General features: G+C 38.0%; 1 protein-coding gene across 9 annotated transcripts in view; it reads left to right on the top strand.

The window, feature by feature from the left end:
* The window catches only part of NCOA6 (nuclear receptor coactivator 6), a 103889-nt gene that overhangs the window by 14096 nt on the left and 70477 nt on the right, over positions 1-19316 (top strand). For 6 of the 9 annotated variants that reach the window (XM_044747873.2, XM_044747869.2, XM_044747876.2 and 3 more), the window contains exon 2: positions 2989-3064. The exons of the other annotated variants lie outside the window; for them this stretch is intronic. The gene's annotated coding sequence lies outside the window, so the exon portion shown is untranslated. The remainder of the gene's footprint in view (positions 1-2988; positions 3065-19316) is intronic. 9 annotated transcript variants of the gene reach the window in all.

Raw genomic sequence — 19316 nt, 5'->3', positions numbered from 1 at the left:
ATTAAGACCATGCAGAAGAAGAAGCACTGGCAGACTCTTAGAATGATGATCCAAGGACTTCTCTAACTTACAGCCCAGATCTCACGATTTAACTCTTGTTGGAAGCTTAATAGAGGAAGAAAGCCATTGTTCTTTAAATTTGTCTTCCATCATTGTCTTATTGCAAGACAACATTCATTATCATTATATAACATACTTTTCTAGTGCTTTTAAAATGAAATATTTAATTTGCAAAGAAGTGTCACATATGAAATGAAAGACTTCCCTAACACTAAGAAGCTTTGAACAAATTATTCGCTCGGGCCTTAATTTTTCTATCTTTTCCATGAGAGTATTGGACCAGATGATTTCCAGGGGCTTTAGTTCTTACTCTGCTCAGATTCTCATCCTTATTTTTAGGGGATTTTTTGTTGATCCCTAGATTGTAGGATTTGGTCAACTTCTCAATGTCATTTGTATATTTAGAGCATGGATTAAAAGACTGGTACTCCAAACTTTGTATTGCTTTTTGACTGTAGCTTGATTATGATTGAAAGAACATGGTGGTGTTCATAATTAGAACATGATGTATAAAGTAGTTTTTCTCTACATTTGACTTTATCCACCTACCGTGTGGTATCTAACAAGATGGAAAAAATCTCGTGGAGCTTCTGATTTACTCTGTTGGTTTATAATGTGCTAGATTACATTATTAACTCTATATATCTGTGTTAGAATGAGTAGTTTTAAGAATCTCAAATTTCATGGGCCGGCCCGGTGGCCCAGTGGTTAAGTTCGCACATTCTGCTTCTCAGCGGCCTGGGGTTTGCCAGTTCGATCCTGGGTGCAGACATGGCACTGCTTGGCAAAAGCCATGCTGTGGTAGGCGTCCCACATATAAAGTAGAGGAAGATGGGGATGGATGTTAGCTCAGGGCCAGTCTTCCTCAGCAAAAAGAGGAGGATCAGCAGTAGTTAGCTCAGGGCTAATCTTCCTTAAAAAAAATAATAATCATCTCAAATTTCATATTTCATTAATTAATCTTTTGTTTCTTATACTAAAATGTCAGGGTTGAAATTTAAAAGTTAATGTTAATATTCTGTAGTCTCTTAAATTGTCTGTTATCCCTACCAAGAGCAAAAAAAGGGCTGTTACAGTATTGAAATGCCAAGCTCCTTGACAGGCATTCTCTTGATTCTTTCAGGGCACTAAGTTTCTGTGATTTGCCTGCAGGTTTGCATAAATTTTCCCTTGGAGCCCTGGACTTGGGAACAGGAAGCATGTAATACTTTTATAAGAACCTCATGAGAGAGTGTAGGGAGGATTGATTCCTATGTTAGTCGTGCCATGACAGTGGTCTTTGACAGTTCATATTTAGCTGTTTATTCACTTTTAAATACCTTGTAAATTATCCTGAAACATTTAAGGCTATATGGTTAAAACGCCAACTTAATTTTTTAAGTTCTGTATGTTTTAGGCATTCATGAAAATGTTATTTAAATTACCCATTCCACAAATTTTTTGTTTCTTATGTAGTAACCTTAGGAGCAGGAAAGTGCATAGCAGAGTGCCTGGTACATAGTAGGCAGTTGGTAGAGTGGTTGAACAAATGCATCCATTGAAAGTATTCAAATTACAGGAGATTAGAAATTATGAGGGACTTCTATACACATATTTTCCATTTTAAAAAAAACTGATGCAGAAGATTCTCAGGGTGATGGTAAAGTATTGAGAATGTTATTATTAGCTGTCTTTGGAGGAAGAGGTTTTGCACCTAGACAATAAATCTAGGAGATTTGTTTGTGGCACAAGCTGAAAAATAAGCTTGTGCTTTTGAGGCAGATACCATAGGAATTCTAGGATTCTTGTTTTACAAAGCTGCTTAAAACATTTCAATAGAGGTAAAGTGAAAGCATATAGAATAGTAATTAAATTTCTTGATAAATAGTCCTTGAGTTTTCTTAAACCGAGAAGGTGCCTGAGATTTTATTTAGCTCTGGCTTTTAGTGATTCATCCTCTTATTTTATAATTTAGGAATCTTAGGCCAGAGAGATTGTGTCCTGCCCCAAATCATACATCTTTATTGGAAGATCATGACTAGAACTGAGGGTATACTCACCCTGCCATGTTCAGTCTAGCTCTCTTTCCATTCTGTCACCCTGTGTTTTGTTATCATAAATAATGCTAGTCTATTCTCAGGATGTACTCAGTTGATTTTACTGCTCGTCATTTGACATTTGTCTGTATTGAAAACATTATAAAAAATGGATACCAAAGTTAGGGAATCTTTGCATGGACATTAGGCTTTATTTAATTTTCTTATGTGGATGATGCAGCAGCTGCAATGGTGCACAGTTGTGAACCCAGGACATCTGTGTTTTCCATTTATTTGTTTGCTTTTTTGTTTTTTGCAGTTGTCGTTTGTAATAAAATTTTTTTCAGAGTATAAGTAGGAGAGTAAATGTTAAAAAATATAATATTAGCATATTTACAGTTTTATTACAGGAAGAGTACGAAAGTGACAGGAAGGACTAAGTCTATAGCTAACTATACGTGTGACCTAGGGCAAATCTTGTAACCTCGGTGGAACTCTGTTTCTGCTCCCTACTTAATTAGAATCCTTCAGGGGTTCTGCCTAGGACACATATATCTGTTTTTTAATATTTGTCAATTGGAGTATAACACACATTATGCAAAGTGCACAAGTCATAAAGATAATGAGTTATAAAATGAACACCCTGTGTAACCACTTCTAATGTATTTTGAAAAAGCTTCCTTAGTGATTATCATAAGCTTTCCTTGTTAAAAAAAGCCACTGGGTTTAAGACTAGATAATCTCATGTCTTTTACAACTCTTTCTAGAGTGAAATTAGCAGAAAGAAAGGTAGAGAGGACAAATTTGGCCAGTCACAAAAATTTACTTCGAATAAGTTTATTGAGGTAATATATCTAGTCTTTTCTTCTGATGTTTCTCTTCTTCCTTTTTGCCCTTTTTCCTTTCTGCTTAGGTCCTGGATGGAATGGAGAGGGGTCCTACTGAGCTTCTAACTCTTTTCTGAGAGTGGTCAGAGAGTTCTTAAACAGGTCTGTTGATTCTGTAGAATACAAATGCAAATTTGATTTGTAAAAGACTTAGTTTCAACTTAAGCAAAGGATTGAATTAGAAATAGACTTTACTTTTTAAGAAAAAAGGCATTTTGATCTCACTGTCCATAGGACATTTTACTTTGGGAAACTGCATTTGGCATGTGGATTGGACCCAAAGCGACTGAATTAAATAAGATCTGCTCAATAGAAAAGCAGTTGAGTCATGTCTTTATCAGTTATATTGGATATATGTAATATGGAAGAATTCTTTATTGGTCACATGGAAAGTACCAATAAAAGATGAAAAGGTGAATATCTCAGTTGTCCATGATCCTGGAGAGTAATGGAGGCATGGATAAATCCAAGAAGGAAAATAATTATTTGGCCCACTTTCTGATGTTCTCAGAATTCAGAACATTGGGAAAAAAACAAAGCTACCTTGCAAGTCTCTGATTCAGAAAAGGGCAAGTGTATATAGTTTTTTTCTCATTCATCTACTTATTTCTATGTCACCATGAATGAACTTTATCATTATTCAGATAGATAAAAACTCTAGTTCAGTGATTTCCCAAACTTGTCTTCTTCACATTGGAATCACCTATGGAACCCGGCAAACTACTAATGCCTTGTGTCCCTCCCTTCCCCCTACTTAGATTGTGATTTAATTGGTCTGGGGGTATGGTCTGGGCTTTAGAATTTTTAAAAGATCCCTAGGTGATTCTAAAGTGCAGACTAGTTTGGGAACCACTGCTCTAACTGATTTAAGCAGATCTGGCCACTGGGCAACTTTTGACTTTGTTTTGCATAAATATTTGGATAAATATATAAATAAGGGGATGACTATTTTGATTTAAGAATCTTGCACTTTAAACCTAAGTTCTTACTAGAATGTAAGCTCCATAAAAACAGGTACGTGTCTATATTTTCTTCACCGTTCTCTCTTTAGCGTTTAGAACAATACCTGGCATATATTGCAAGCTTAAATATTTGTTGAATGAGTGAATGAGCCTGTCAGTCTCTAGTAAGCTGAGAGTATGCATTTACCAGTGGTCTGAGATAAGCAGTGGGGTGGTAGTAAAGAGCCCAGCCCCTAGAATCCGACTGCCTGGGCTTGAGTCATGACTTTGTCACTTACTAGCTGTGTGACCGGAAGCAAGTACTTCTCTGTGCCTCAGTTTCCTCATTTGTAAAATGGGGGTAATAGAATCTATTTCATGGGGTTGTTGGGGGCTAACTGAGTTAATAACGCAAAGCGCTTAGAACAGTGCCTGGTGCATAACAGCGTTGGGTAAGTTTTAGCTACTGTAGAATTTAAGAAGCCCTGGATTCTCTGCAGTTTGGGTAATTTGTCTATAGAATACTGTTTGAGGACTGAGATAGAATAATGGAATCAGCTGCATTTGATGTAATTAAAGAAGGCTTGACAATGTGATTTTGGGGTCAGTTTAATGAGGTATAATTTACATACAATAAACTGTATCCATTTATAAGTGAAACATGTTTCGATGAGTTTTGACAGATTTATTTATTGGTTTATAGTATTTATTATGAAACAGCCTCCACAACCAAGATACAGAAAATTTTCATCTCCCTAAAAAGTTTCCTTATGCTCCTTTGCAGTCTGTCCCTCGCAGCACCACCACGCTTTGCATTTTCTTCAGTTTTATATGAACACATTCATACATTATGTCCTCTTTTTTTTTTTTTTTTTTAAAGATTTTATTTTTTCCTTTTTCTCCCCAAAGCCCCCCTGGTACATAGTTGTATATTCTTCGTTGTGGGTCCTTCTAGTTGTGGTATGTGGGACGCCGCCTCAGCGTGGTTTGATGAGCAGTGTCATGTCCGCGCCCAGGATTCGAACCAACGAAACACTGGGCCGCCTGCAGTGGAGCACGCGAACTTAACCACTTGGCCACGGGGCCAGCCCCTACATTATGTCCTCTTTTGTGTCTAACTTCTTTCACTCAGCACAATGATTTTGATATTTATCCATGTTATTTCATGTATCAGTAGTTCATTCCTTTTTTAATGCCAAGTAGTGTTTTGTTATGTGAATATAACATATTTGTCTATCCATTCACCTGTAATGGACATTTGGGTTGTTTCCAGTTTTGATGATTGTGAATAAAGCTGCTATAAACATTTTTGTACAAGTCTTTGTGTAGACATGTTTTCATTTATTTTTTGGTAAATCCCTCGCAGTGGGATTGCTGCGTTGTATGGTGTATCTAACTCTTCAAGAAACTGCGAGACAGTTTTAAAGGAGGTGAATATTCAGCAGGATTTCCAAAGAGGGTGTGTTAGTTATCTATTGTTGCATAACAAATTACCAGAAATTTAGCAACTTAAAACAATATGCGTTTATTATGGCACGGTTTCCATGGGTCAGGAATCTGGGCACAGCTTAGGTGGGTCATCTGTTTCAGGGTCTCTTATCGGCAGCAGTCAAGCAGGCTGAAATCTCATCTCAATGCTTGACTGAAGAAGGAACTGCTTCCAAGCTCACTTGGTTGTTGGCAGAATTTACTTCCTCAAGGGATGTGTTAAGGGCCTTGATTTTTTACTTGCTGTTTGCTGGAGGCTGCTCTCAGTTCCTTGCCATCTGGCCTCTCCAACATGGCAAGCTGAGAAGGCAATAGAGAGAGTTTTCTAGGGAGATGGAAGTCACAATCTTTTATAACCTAATCATGAAAGTGACATCCCATTCCCTTCCCATGTTCTGTTGGTTAGAAGCAAGTCACTAGGCCAGCCCACACTCAGGAGGGAGGATAATACACAAGGTCGTGAATATCAGAAGGCTGGAATGATTGATGGTCATCTTAGAAGTCCATCTATCACAGAAGGTATGGCTTAGTGCCAGGCTGGGACTAGGTAGCACATTACAGGGGGTGAGAAAGGAGCTTGTGAAATTTTCTTTACCCTCCCCCTATCAAACTGTATCTCTTTCTTCCCTCTCTCTGTCTTTCACATCACCCTCTCTCCCCTTCAAGAACAGAGATGTAAAGGTCATTCCCACAGTGAGATTTTAATCTTGAGTATTTTTTTTGACAAATTCAAATAAGGCCTCTCCCTGAATCATTTTGTGTTTATACATGTATTTTTTAAAAACATTTTGTTACGGAAATTGAGACGGATACAAAAGTAGAATACTATCCTGAACCGCCGTGTACCTTTCACCCAGCTTCAACAGTTTATTTTTTACCAGTCTTGTTTGTATAATTTACATACAATAAAGTGCACTCATTTTAAGTGTACAGTTTACATTTTGGCAGATGTGTATATCCCCACAGTCAAAATATAGAACATTTTAACTCCAAAGGTACATTGGCCCCTTTGTAATTAATCCCCACCCTAGTTCCAGGCAAGTACGCATCTGGTTTCTATTACTGAGGTTAGTTTTGCCTGTTCTAGAATGGCATAGAAATGTCTGGATCCTTTTGATCACCATGAAGTTTTTGAGATTCATCCATGTTGTTGGATATATAGTAATTCAGAGTTTTTCAACTTTGGCACTAAGGACATTTTGGGCTGGATAATTTGTTTTGGAGACTGTCCTGTGCTTTGTAAGATATTTAGCAGCGTCCCTGACTTCTATCCACTAGATGTTATTGGCACTCTCCTTCCTGGTTGGAAGAATCAAAAATGTCTCCAGACATTACCAGATGTCCCCTTGGGGACAAAATCTTCTCCTTCCACTGGTTAAGAACTTTTAATAGTTGATCCTTTTTATTGTTGGGCAGTATTCTATTGTAGGGATATACTACAATTTATCCATTTACTAATTGATGGGCATTTAGGTTGTTTCCAGATTACTTTCAGTTTGAGGCTATTATAAATAGAGTTGCTGTTAACTTTCATATGCAAGTCTTTGTATAGACATGTTTTCATTTATTTGGGGTAAATACCTAGGAGTGAGATTTCTGGGTCCTATGGTAAGTATATGCTTAACTTTATAAGAAGCTGACAAATTGTACCTTTTTACATTCCCGCCAATATGAGAATTCCAGTTGCTCTACATCCTTGCCGACATTTGATATTATTTTTTAATTTTAGCCATTATGGTAGGTGTGTTATTTCTTTGTGGCTTTAATTTCCATTTTCCTGATTGATAATGTTGAGCATCTTTTCATGTGCTTACTGTAAAGTGTCTTTCAAGTCTTTTGTGCCCCACAAAAAAATCTATTGCCTGTTTTTAGTTGGGTGGTTTGTCTTATTTTTGAGTTTCCTTTGGCTTTTTCCCTATGTATGTATAAATATACACACACAATAAGAAAATTGAAATAATGAATACAGTTTTATATACTTTTTAAAATATGAGCATTTCTAATGATGTTAAATATTTTTGGAAACATGAATTTTAATGCAGAAGCAATATTCAAGTACATTTAAATTGTTTACCCACTTCTGTTATTGTTGAACCATGAGCTAGCTTCCCATTTTTTACTGTTAATAATATTTTGATGAACATCTTTGTATATAAATTTTTAATCATATATTTTGTGTGTGTGTGTATTTTTTTTAAATTTGAGGTCATAATAGTTTACATCTTGAAATTTCAGTTGTACATTATTTCTTGTCTGTCACCACGTAGGTGCTCCCCTTCACCCCCTGTGTCCACCCCCTTACCCCCTTCCCCTGGTAACCACTGAACTGTTTTCTTTGTCTATGTGCTTGTTTATATTCCACATATGAGTGAAATCATCTGGTGTTTGTCGTTCTCAGTCTGGCTTATTTCACTAAGCATAATTCCCTCCAGGTCTTTCCATGTTATTGCAAGTAGGATGAATTTGTCTTTTTTTCTGGCTGAGTAGCATTGTATTGTATATATATACCACATCTTCTTTATCTAATCATCAGTCGATGGGCACTTGGATAGTTTCCATGTCTTCGCTGTTGTGAATAGTGCTGTGATGAATGTAGGGGTGCATGTGTTACTTTGGATTGTTGATTTCAAGTTGTTTGGGTAGATAGCCAGTAGTGGAATAGCTGGATCGTATGGTAGTTCTATTTTTAGTTTTTTGAGGAATCTCCATATTGTTTTCCAGAGTGGCTGCACCAGTTTGCATTCCCGCCAGCAGTGGATGAGGGTTCCCTTCTCTCCACACCCTAACATTTATTATTTTTAGTCTTAGTGGTTATAGCCATTTTAACAGGTGTAAGGTGGTATCTTAGTAGTTTTGATTTGCATTTCCCTGATGATTAGTGATGTTGAACATCTTTTCATGTGTTTATTGGCCATCTATATCTTTTTTGGAAAAATGTCTGTTTGTATCCTCTGCCCATTTTTTGATTGGGCTGTTTATTTGTTTGTTGTTCAGTTGTGTGAGTTCCTTATATAGTATGGAGATTAATCCCTTATCGGGTATATGATTTACAAAAATTTTCTCCCAATTGGTGGTTGTCTTTTAATTTTGATCCTAGTTTCTTTTGCCCTGTGGAAGTTCATTAGTCTGATGAACTCTCACTTGTTTATTTTTTGTTTCCCTTGTCTGAGAAGACATGGTATTCGAAAAGATCCTCTTAAATTTGATGTCAAAGAGTGTACTACTGATATTATCTTCCAGGAGTTGTATGGTTTCAGGACTTATCTTCAAGTCTTTGATCCATTTTGAGTTTATTTTTGTGCATGGCATTAGATAATGGTCTACTTTCATTCTTTTGCATGTGGCTGTCTAGTTTTCTCAACACCATTTATTGAAGAAACTGTCTTTTCTCCATTGTATGTTTTTGGCACCTTTGTCAAAGATTAGCTATCCACATATGTGCAGTTTTATTTCTGGGCTTTCAGTTCTGTTCCACTGATGTGTGTGCCTGTTTTTGTACCAGTACCATGCTGTTTTGATTACTGTGGCTGTGTAATGCATTTTGATGTCAGGGATTGTGATGCCTCCAGCTTTATTCTTTTTTCTCAGTATTGCTTTAGCAATTCGGGGTCTTTGGTTCCCCCAAATGAATTTTAGGATTCTTTGCTCTATTTCTGTGAAGAGTGTCATTGGAATTCTGATTGGGATTGCATTGAATCTATAGATTGCTTTGAGTAGTATGGACATTTTTAACTATGTTTATTCTTCCAATCCATGTGCATGGAATCTCTTTTCATCTCTTTATGTCATTATCTTTTTCTTAAATAATGTCTTATCGTTTTCATTGTATAAGTCCTTTGCCTCCTTAGTTAAATTTATTCCTAGGTACCTTAGACTATTTTTTGCAATTGTAAATGGAATTGTATTCTTGAGTTCTCTTTCTGTAAGTTCGTTATTAGAGTACAGAAATGCAACTGATTTTGTAAGTTGATTTTGTACCCCACAGCTTTACTGTAGTTGTTAATTATTTCCAACAGTTTTCTGATGGATTCTCTAGGGTTTTCTATATATAAGATCATGTCATCTGCAAACAGTGAGAGTTTCACTTCTTCACTCCCTATTTGGATTCCTTTTATTCCTTTCTCTTGCCTAATTCCTCTGGCCAAAATGTCCAGAATTATGTTGAGTAAGAGTAGTGATAGTGGGCATCCTTGTCTTGTTCCTGTTCTCAGAGGGATGGCGTTCAGTTTTTCCTCATTGAGTATGATGTTGGCTATGGGTTTGTCATATATGGCCTTTATTATGTTGAGGTAATTTCCTTCTATCTCCATTTTGTTAAGAGTTTTTATCATAAATGGCTGTTGCTTCTTCTCAAATGCTTTCTCTGCATCTGTTGAGATGATCATGTGGGTTTTATTCCTCATTTTGTTAATGTGGTATATCACATTGATTGACTTGCAGATGTTAAACCATCCCTGTGTCCTTGGAATAAACCCCACTTGATCATGATGTATGATCTTTTTGATGTATTGCTGTATATGGGTTGCCAATATTTTGTTGAGGATTTTTCTTTTTAAAGATTTTATTTTTCCTTTTTCTCCCCAAAGTCCCCTGGTACATAGTTGTATATTTTTAGTTGTGGGTCCTTCTAGTTGTGGTATGTGGGATGCCACCTCAGCATAGCTTGATGAGTGCTACCATGTCCGTGCCCAGGATCTGAACCGGTGAAACCCTGGGCTGCCAAAGCAGAGCACTCGAACTTAACCACTCGGCCATGGGGCCTGCCACACTCTCTTTGCTTGTCTTATTCTGAAGTCTACTTTGTCTAAGTATTGCAACACCTTTCTTTTGTTTGCCATTAGTTTGGAGTATCATCTGTCACCCCTTCACTCTGAGCCGGTGTTTGTCACTGGAGCTGAGATGTGTTTCCTGGAGGCAGCGTATTGTTGGGTCTTGTTCTTTAATCCATCTTGTCATTCTGTGTCTTTTGATTGGAGAATTCAACCCATTTACGTTTATGGTGATTATTGATATATGAGGGTTTAATGCTGTCATTTTATCACTCATTTTCCTGTTCTCCTGCATTTCCTTTGTTTTTTGTCTTGTGTATTTTGGTCTACCAGTCGAGTTATGTAGTGTTTTATGTTGTGTTTCTTTGTTTTCTCCTTATTTATTATTTGTGTCTCTGTTCTGCTTTTTTGTTTAATGGTTATCCTGAGGTTTGTATTCAAGATCTCATGGATAAGATAGTCCCTTTTCTGATGGCCTCCTATTTCCTTAGACTAAACCGATTCAATCCCTTTCTTCTTCCCCTCCTCAGTCATTTTTCTCACATCTTATTCCATTCTTGTGTTATGAGTTTGTGGTTAAAATGACAAGATTATCTTTGTTTTTGGTGTTTCCCTTCCCTTTGTCTTTAATGCTATACTTGAGTATTTGCTGTCCTGCTCTGATTCTGTCTACCTGTTTAACTCCTTACTTCATGCTTTGTAACCCTTTTCTCCCTTTTTTTTTTTTTTCAGGTATGAATGCCTTCTTGAGGATTTCTGGGGGCGGGGGGGCTGTGTATCACGGCTACGAACTCTCTTAGCTTATGTTTGTCTGGGAAAGTTTTTATTTCTCCATCATATCTGAAGGCTATTTTCGCTGGATAGAGTATTCTTGGCTGAAAGTTTTTGTCCTTCAATGATTTGAATGTGTCATTCCAGTTTCTCCTAGTCTGTAAGGTTTCTGCAGAGAAATGCGCTGAAAACCTGATGGGGGTTCCTTTGTACGTTATTTTCTTCTGCCTTGCTGCCCTTAATATTCTTTCTTTGTCATTCACTTTTACCAATTTCACTACTATATCCCTTGCAGTAGGTCTTTTTACATTGACATGTTTAGGAGATCTGGCAGCCTCTTCCACATGTATTTCCTTCCCCAGGTTTTGGAAATTCTCTGCTATTATTTCTTTGAACAATCTTTCTACTCCGTTCTCCTTCTCTTCTCCTTCTTGAATACCTATAGTTCTTATGTTGCATTTCCTAATTGAGTTGGCTATTTCTTGGAGACTTTCTTCATTTGTTTTTAGTTTTAGTTCTCTCTCCTCTATCTGGAGCATTTTAACATGTCTATCTTCGATTATGCTGATACGCTCCTCTGTGGTGTCTGCTCGAGCATTCAGGGAATCCATATTTTGTTTTATCTCTTCCATTGTGTCTTTCATCTCTAATATTTCTGATTGATTCTTCTTTATAGTTTCAATCTCTTGTGTGAAGTAACTCCTGAACTCATTGAATTGTTTCTCTGCATTCTCTTTTATGTCATTGAGTTTTTTGATGATAGCTGTTTTGAATGCTTTGTCATTTAGATTACATATTCCTGCATCCTCAAGACTGATTTCTGGGTACTTGTCATTTTCTCTCTGATCTGGAGATCTAATAGAGTGTTTGATATTGCCAGAGGCTCTGTTTTTTCACATCCTGGCATTATTAGGTCGCAGTTACCACCTATCGCCACTGGGTAGGGGTCAAGAGTCCCATATTCTGAGCCATCTGCTTTCAGGCGAAATCCTAGGGGCTAGAGCCGCCTGAGCGGCTGGGTGGAGGGGCACTTTCTCCTGCGTGCTCTTGGAGTTTTCTCCCTCTGCTCTCCTGGGATGTTGGCTTGATGAGGTCACCCCTTGCAAAAGCTTTTGTCATGGTAGAGGGCTTCCCTCTAGGCTGCAAGGGCCCTAGGGAGTCCTTGATGTCCCTGAAAACAAACGTCCCCGTCCTTCTAGGGGGCCTCCCGCATCCAGATCGCAGTCTTTAGGGGAGGGAGCAAAGATTTCTCTTACCCTGTTCCACGTCCGAGGGGGGCTCCAGCCTCTCTGCCCTCTGGTGTATGGCTGCATGGATCTCTCCAACATTTTTTGTGTTGAGTTTGGATGTCCTCTGTTGGAGTATGGATATTTTTTCATTGTATATTGGAGGGGAAGATTTCTGAGAGACCTCACTCTGCCATGATGCTGACATCACCCCCTAACCACATCTTTGATTATTTCATTAGATTAGATTCCTAGATGTTAAGATGTTAAGGAGATGAACAGTTTTAAGAAAAATGTGAATGTTAATCCATTTCATTATACCTTTGCCACAATTGAGTATTTTAAGAATCTTTGCCAGCTTGATGTTGGAAGAAAGGCATATTTCATTTTGTTTTTCTTTATTACTTATGAAACGTAACAGACTTTTCATTTATTTATTGATGATCTTTATTTCTGATTTTATGAATTGTCTATTTTGGGGGTCAGTTTTTCTGTTGGGATGATGTTTTCCTTAATTTTTAACAGTGCTTTAAATATTAAGTTTGTTAACCTTTTGTTATTTACAAATATAATCCTGAACATGTATTTTGCCTTTTACTCCTGTCTACTTTGACCTGCAAAATAATAATGTAATTATATAATGAAATCTATATTTTGCTTTAGCTTTTCAGTTCATGAGCTGATAAGTATGTTTGTTTTTGTTTTTTGATGAGGAAGATTGTCCCTGAGCAAACATCTGTGCCAATCTTCCTCTATTTTGTGTGTGGGACATTGCCACAGCATGGCTTGAGGAGAAGTGTGTAAGTCCACGCCCAAGATCTGAACCCATGAACCTTGGGCTGCTGAAGCAGAACCTGCAAACTTATCTACTATGCCACTGGGCTGGTCCTGATCAATATGTTTGAATATGTAACCAGTATATGATTGTAGTATTATGATTTTATTTTTTTATTTAAGTTTAACTCATTAGCCAGAATTTTTGAGTACACATTGTTGCTATGGTCTGAAAGTTTGCCCCCCCCCCAAAATTCATATGTTGAAATCCTATTGTCCAATGTGATGGTATTAGGAGGTGGGCCTTTTGGGAGGTGCTTAGGTCTTGCGAGTGGAGTCCTCATGAATGGGATTAGTGCTCTTAGAAGAGAAACCACAAAGAGCTCCCTAGCCCCTTCCACCATGTGAGAACACAGCAAAAAGTCAACAGTCTACATCTTAGAAGAGCATCTTTACCAGAACCTGACCATACTGGCACAGTGATCTTGGACTTCTCAGCCTCCAAAACTGTGAGAAATAAATTTTTGTTGTTTATAAGCCACCAGGTCTGTGGTATTTTGTTATAGCAGCTCAAACAGACTAAGACAATTGTGAAGTGAAAATTTAATAAAAATTTTTCCAAATGCTCAACCAATTTGTCCCAAACTATGAAACAAAATCACCCCCCAAGAAATAGGGCACAACATTTATTCATAGATGTGAAATAAATAAAAAGAAAAATCACCCACAACGACCCACAAGATGAAAGACAATATTTGCATATCATATATCTGATAAGGGATTTGTATCTAAAATATATCAAGAACTCCTACAACTCAATGATAAAGACAAATATCCCAATTAAAAAATTGGCAAAGGAGGGGCTGGCCCCGTGGCCGAGTAGTTAAGTTCGCGCACTCTGCTGCAGGTGGCCCAGCCTTTCGTTGGTTCAAATCCTGGACGAGGACATGGTACTGCTCATCTAAACCACGCTGGGGCAGCGTCCCACATGCCACAGCTAGAAGGACCCACAACGAAGAATATACAACTATGTACCAGGGGGCTTTGGGGAGAAAAAGGAAAAAAATAAAATCTTTAAAAAAAAAATTGGCAACGGATTTGAATAGATATTTCTCCAAAGAAATTATGCCACTGGCCGATAAACATATGAAAATATGCTCAACACCATTAGCTGTCGGGAAATGCAAATCAAAACCACAATGAGATACCACTTCACACCCACTAGCATGGCCATAATCAGAAAGATAATAACAAGTGTGGCTGGGGATGTAGAGAAATTGGAACCCTTATACACTGCTTGTGGGAATGTAAAATGGTGACTGCTTTGGAAAATAGTCTGGCAATTTCTCAGAAGGTTAACTAGAGAGATAACATATTACCCAGCTATATTGTATATACTAGATGTATATTACCCAGGCGAGTGTATATATATATATATATGTGTATATATATATATGTATATGTATATATATATATATATATATATTCACCCAGGAGAAAGGAAAACATATGTCCACACAAAAACTTGTACACAAATATTCATAGAAGCATTTTTCATAATAGTGAAAAGTGGAAACAACCCAAATATCTCTCAGCTGATGAATGAATAGGTAAATAAATTGTGATATTTCCAGTCAAAGGGATATTATTTGGTAATTTAAAAAATGAAATATTGTTACTTGCTACAACACCTTGAAAAAATTATGCTAAGTGAAAGAAGGCAGTCACAAAAGACCACTATTGTGTGGTTCCCATTATATGAGATATCTAGAATAGAACAGTGCTCCTTGACCTAGTCTAAAACTCTCTTAATAGGGGGTTTAACTCATTAAATTAATGATAGAACATATTAGCAAAATTGTTCATAGTACTCATGATGATGATGATGGCTAATAATAGTTCATCTTTATTTTGTACCTTATAGATCTTCCTTTTCACAAATTACTTTTTAAAAGTAGCATTTGGTGCTAATCGTATTTATAACAATTATTTAAATTTAGCCCTATGTTTAACTGATTTCATCTCTTTCTTCCTATTCTCAAGGTCTTTTGTTTTGGTTAATTATTATTCAGATAATATTTTTTTGAAAAGTACTTGATTGGTATACTTTCATCTGAAAATATCTTTATGTTGATTTTACACTGAGTGATAACTTGGCCAGGGAGGAGGCAGAATTATTAGGTCACATTATTTTCCACTCCTAATTCTTTATTACTTTGCCATTGTCTTCTGGTCTCGCAAAGCAGAAATCTGAGGCCAGCCTGATTTCTGTTCTCTGTGGATGACTTGTTTTTTCTTCCTGGGTGATTCCGGGGCATTTTCTTCATTGAAATCTAAAAGTTTTACCAGAATGAATCCAGTTGTCACTATCTTTTTGGTAATTTTGTGAGCTCTTTTGAGGTAAAGCTACAGACCCTTCTTTGACTCAGGAAAGTTTTCATTTACCTTTTTAAAAATCTTTGATTATTGTTTCAGGGATAACAATTAGTTGACATTTCTTTCTTTCTTCTCTCCTTATCAGTCCTCTCTCATAGTTTTCATTAGTTTATCCTTTCCCTCTCCATTCTGGAAGAGTTTCTCATTTGTCATCCCTGCGTTTCTCATTAAGTGTTCTGCTCTTTACTCTTTCTGGTAAAGATTTGAATTGTACTTCAGCATATTTATTTTACTTATAATTTTTCCTTTTCTTTCCTCCTCTCATTTCTACGTGCCTCTCAACTAGTTCTTTTCTTTTCCGCCTAAGAACTTTGACCTCTCATTTTGGTGTGTTTGATCAAATTTGTTGAGAGTAATGTAATTGATTTCTAAACTTTAACCTATTGCTCTTTGTATATTCATTTTCTAAATTACAGATGTAGAGTTTCTCTTACGTTGTGGAATGTTTTTCCTTTTTTTTGAAGATTTTATTTTTTTCCTTTTTCTCCCCATAGCCCCCCAGTACGTAGTTGTATATTCTTCATTGTGGGTCCGTCTAGTTGTGTGGCATGTGGGACGCTGCCTCAGCATGGTTTGATGAGCAGTGCCATGTCCACGCCCAGGATTCGAACCAACGAAACACTGGGCCACCTGCAGCGGAGCGCGCAAACTTAACCACTGAGTGGCCACGGGGCCAGCCCCGTGGAATGTTTTTCAATCCCTCTTCTCAGTTATTCTTCTGCAAATGGGGAGAGGAATATACAGGTCTAGCTTTTGCCAAATAAACAGGATAGATAGGTTCCCTCACAGGCTGTCTGCTAGCTATATGAATTCTTCTTTCAGGTGTTAAGTTAAAGGACTAATTGGTGCACGGAGTTTCTGAATACTTTCTAATGTCTAGCAGTCATTTATGTGCCTTCTGCTGGATTGAGGGGGTGAAATCCCCTCCTCCTGCCTGAAAACTTGACTTTGGAAAAGACAATGTGTTTTTTGATCATTTGAAGCCTAAGCTACAAATAACTGTGGTTCCCAGAATGTAATGCTCCCAGAACATTTGCTGTCTCAGCCCTTCCTGTGTCTGTCTTCGAATCCCAGGATGTATGTACTCCTCTGTGTGTTACAGAGTCTGAAGTAGAGAGGGAAGGCTCTGGGCGTGTAACAGTGCTGACCATTCTAAGTGGGTCTTTCTCAGTAGGGTGATGCTCCTCATCACCGCCTTTGCCACCTCAGGAGAAAGCTGTTTTAGAGAAGGTAGTTGGAGGAGGCAGAGCCACATGTTGGGGGTTAGTTAGAAACCTGTTACCTTCCTGCCTGGCTGTATTGTTGTTGTTGTTGTTGTTGTTTGAGGAAGATTAGCCCTGAGCTAATATCTGCTGCCAATCCTCCTCTTTTTGCTGAGGAAGACTGGCCCTGAGCTAACATCCGTGCCCATCTTCCTCTACTTTATATGTGGGACACCTACCACAGCATGGCTTGCCAAGTAGTGCCATGTCCGCACCTGGGATCCAAACTGGCGAACCCCGGGCCACCGAAGCGGAACGTGCGCACTTAACTGCTGAGCCACTGGGCTGGCCCCACTGTATGGTTGTATCTCAAGCCTCATTTCTGCTCTTTGACAGAAAAGTCATGTATGAGTCCAAGAGTTCTTTGAGCAGCAGTCCTAGTTTCCAATGCTGTTAATAACTTTGACTCTCAGTGTTTCCTAAAGCATACCAATGAAAAATCAGGGTGAAGGTGATGATAGAAATGAACCAGGCATTGTCAGGTCCCCTCCATTTTAACTCCCAGCTTTGGGTTAACTTTTTGAAAGGAGGAAGATGAAAGAAGAGTAGAGAACAACCACTAGTGGAAGAAGGAAGAGTTAAAGATCTTGCACCAAATGATTTCCAGTTTCTTGGGGAAATATAACACCAAAGCCAAATAGCCAAGGTTTAAAATAGTCATAGTGTCCCTACATCTGGAAAGTATGTTAGCCCCTCATTTTCTACATGATAACATGGAAGCTAAGAAGGGTTTAAGAGACTCCAAGGTCACAGACATAGAAGAAAACAAGCTGGAACTCAGGGTGGTATAGTTCACTTTTAGATTCCGTATGTTTTCTTTGATTTTTTCACCAACAGTACAATCTTATATCACTTATGTTAAAAACAAAAAATTTTAAAGAAACAACCAAAGTTTATAATAAGCAAAAGAAAAGAAAAAGCTTTTGTTTCTCCTTCATTGCTTTCTTGGGGCAAATTCTTAAGCCACATTCCCTACCGGACTCGGTTACCTCATCTAAAGGCAAATTAAATAATGTGTGAAAAGTGTGGTTCTAAACTTTGGCTGCATATTAGAATCACCTGGATAGTGTTTAAATACTCAAGGCTCAGGCCACAGTACAGACCTAGTATGACCCAGGCATTATTATTTTTAAAAGTTTCCCAAATAATTACAATGTGTAGCCAAAGTTGAGAGCCACTGTTCTTTCAAAGCATATACTCATTTGATCTCAGGTATTCTGACCTCAGTCATTTTGGAGTAGTTAGGGCAGTTCTAATTAGTGAGTATTGGCCTGAAATAGACTGGATCGCTTGATTCTGATGTTCCCACTAATTGTGCACTGTGTATGAGTTGGGCAGAGTCACCCTGGTGAGAAGAAAGTTTGGTATATGGTGGAAGGAGCACTGAACTTGAGGCTAGTCAAGATTTAGTCCTGATCCTGCCGCAATCTTAGTCTGTAACTGCAGTCAAGCCACAATACCACTGTCTAGGTTTCTTTGAGAGTGGAGGAGTTAGACTAATTATTTGTAAATTCCTTTCTAGCTCTTAAACTTCAAGTTTGTGAGCCAGAGTGGGTGAGGGAGAGGCGGCTGGTGAACTTTGTGTACCTGAAGAATGGGTGAGCAAGGGAGACCATGATACTGATAAGAATGCATTGTTGAAGGAGCCAACTGTGGGATGGGAGGGGAGTGAATGGGGAGGAACAGTGTTTGTGTGAACAACAGAGTGTGGAGGTAAGGGAGGGTGGGGTGTGACAGGGTTGGGGAACAAGTGTGGGAGACTAGCCTAAGGGAATATTTTTGGAGGTGGTAGCAGTGGCTCAGTACCTGGTAATGATGTGGTCCAGGTTCTTATCTTACTGGCAGACGACTCATGGGGGAAATATGGTCAGAGGAGCTCCCCTCAAGACAAGGAGATAGAAAGCAGAGGATATTTTTGTTGTTGCATGTCTGAGATGGGCTAAGGGTAGAAATATTATAATTACTGCTAAGGGTTTAAGAGGGTGGTAGTTAGCTGGCTTTTGTTTTCAATAGATAGTACATTTACATGGTTCAAAAATCAAAACATTATAAAACAGATATACAGTGAGAAGTCTTGATCCCACCCTCAGCTCCCGTGGGTCTTATTTATACTACCCTCCCCCGCAACTTTTTGATATGAAAAATTTCAAATATACAGAAAAGTTGAGAAAATAATATAATGATATTTTACTGTATTTGCATCATCTGTCTATCTACCGGTCTGTCTTTGCTGAATACTTTGAAAATAAGTTGCAGACATTATGACACTTTATCCCTAAATATTTCAGCATGCGTCTCCTAAGAATAAGGGCATTCTCTACATAATCACAAATAACATTACCACACCCAAGAAAAATTTTGTGTGTGTATGAGGAAGATTGGCCCTGAGCTAACATCTGTGCCAATCTTCCTCTATTTTATGTGGAATGCCACCACAGTGTGGCTTGACAAGTGGTGCTAGGTCCGCACCCAGGATCCAAACCCAGGATCCAAACCTGTGAAACCAGGGCTGCGGAAGCAGAGTGCACGAACTTAACCACCACACCACCGGGATGGTCCACAAGAAAAAAATTTTTAATGCCCTACTATCTTCTATTACTCACTTCACATTCAGTTTTTCCTAACTATCTAAAAATTATTTTATAGCTGTTTTATTCAAAACAGGTCTAAGTAATGTTCGTGCATTG

This window comes from Equus asinus, chromosome 15, assembly GCF_041296235.1.
Source record: "Equus asinus isolate D_3611 breed Donkey chromosome 15, EquAss-T2T_v2, whole genome shotgun sequence".
Taxonomy (NCBI): Eukaryota; Metazoa; Chordata; class Mammalia; order Perissodactyla; family Equidae; genus Equus; species Equus asinus.
This window is presented reverse-complemented; position numbering and strand designations above follow the sequence as displayed.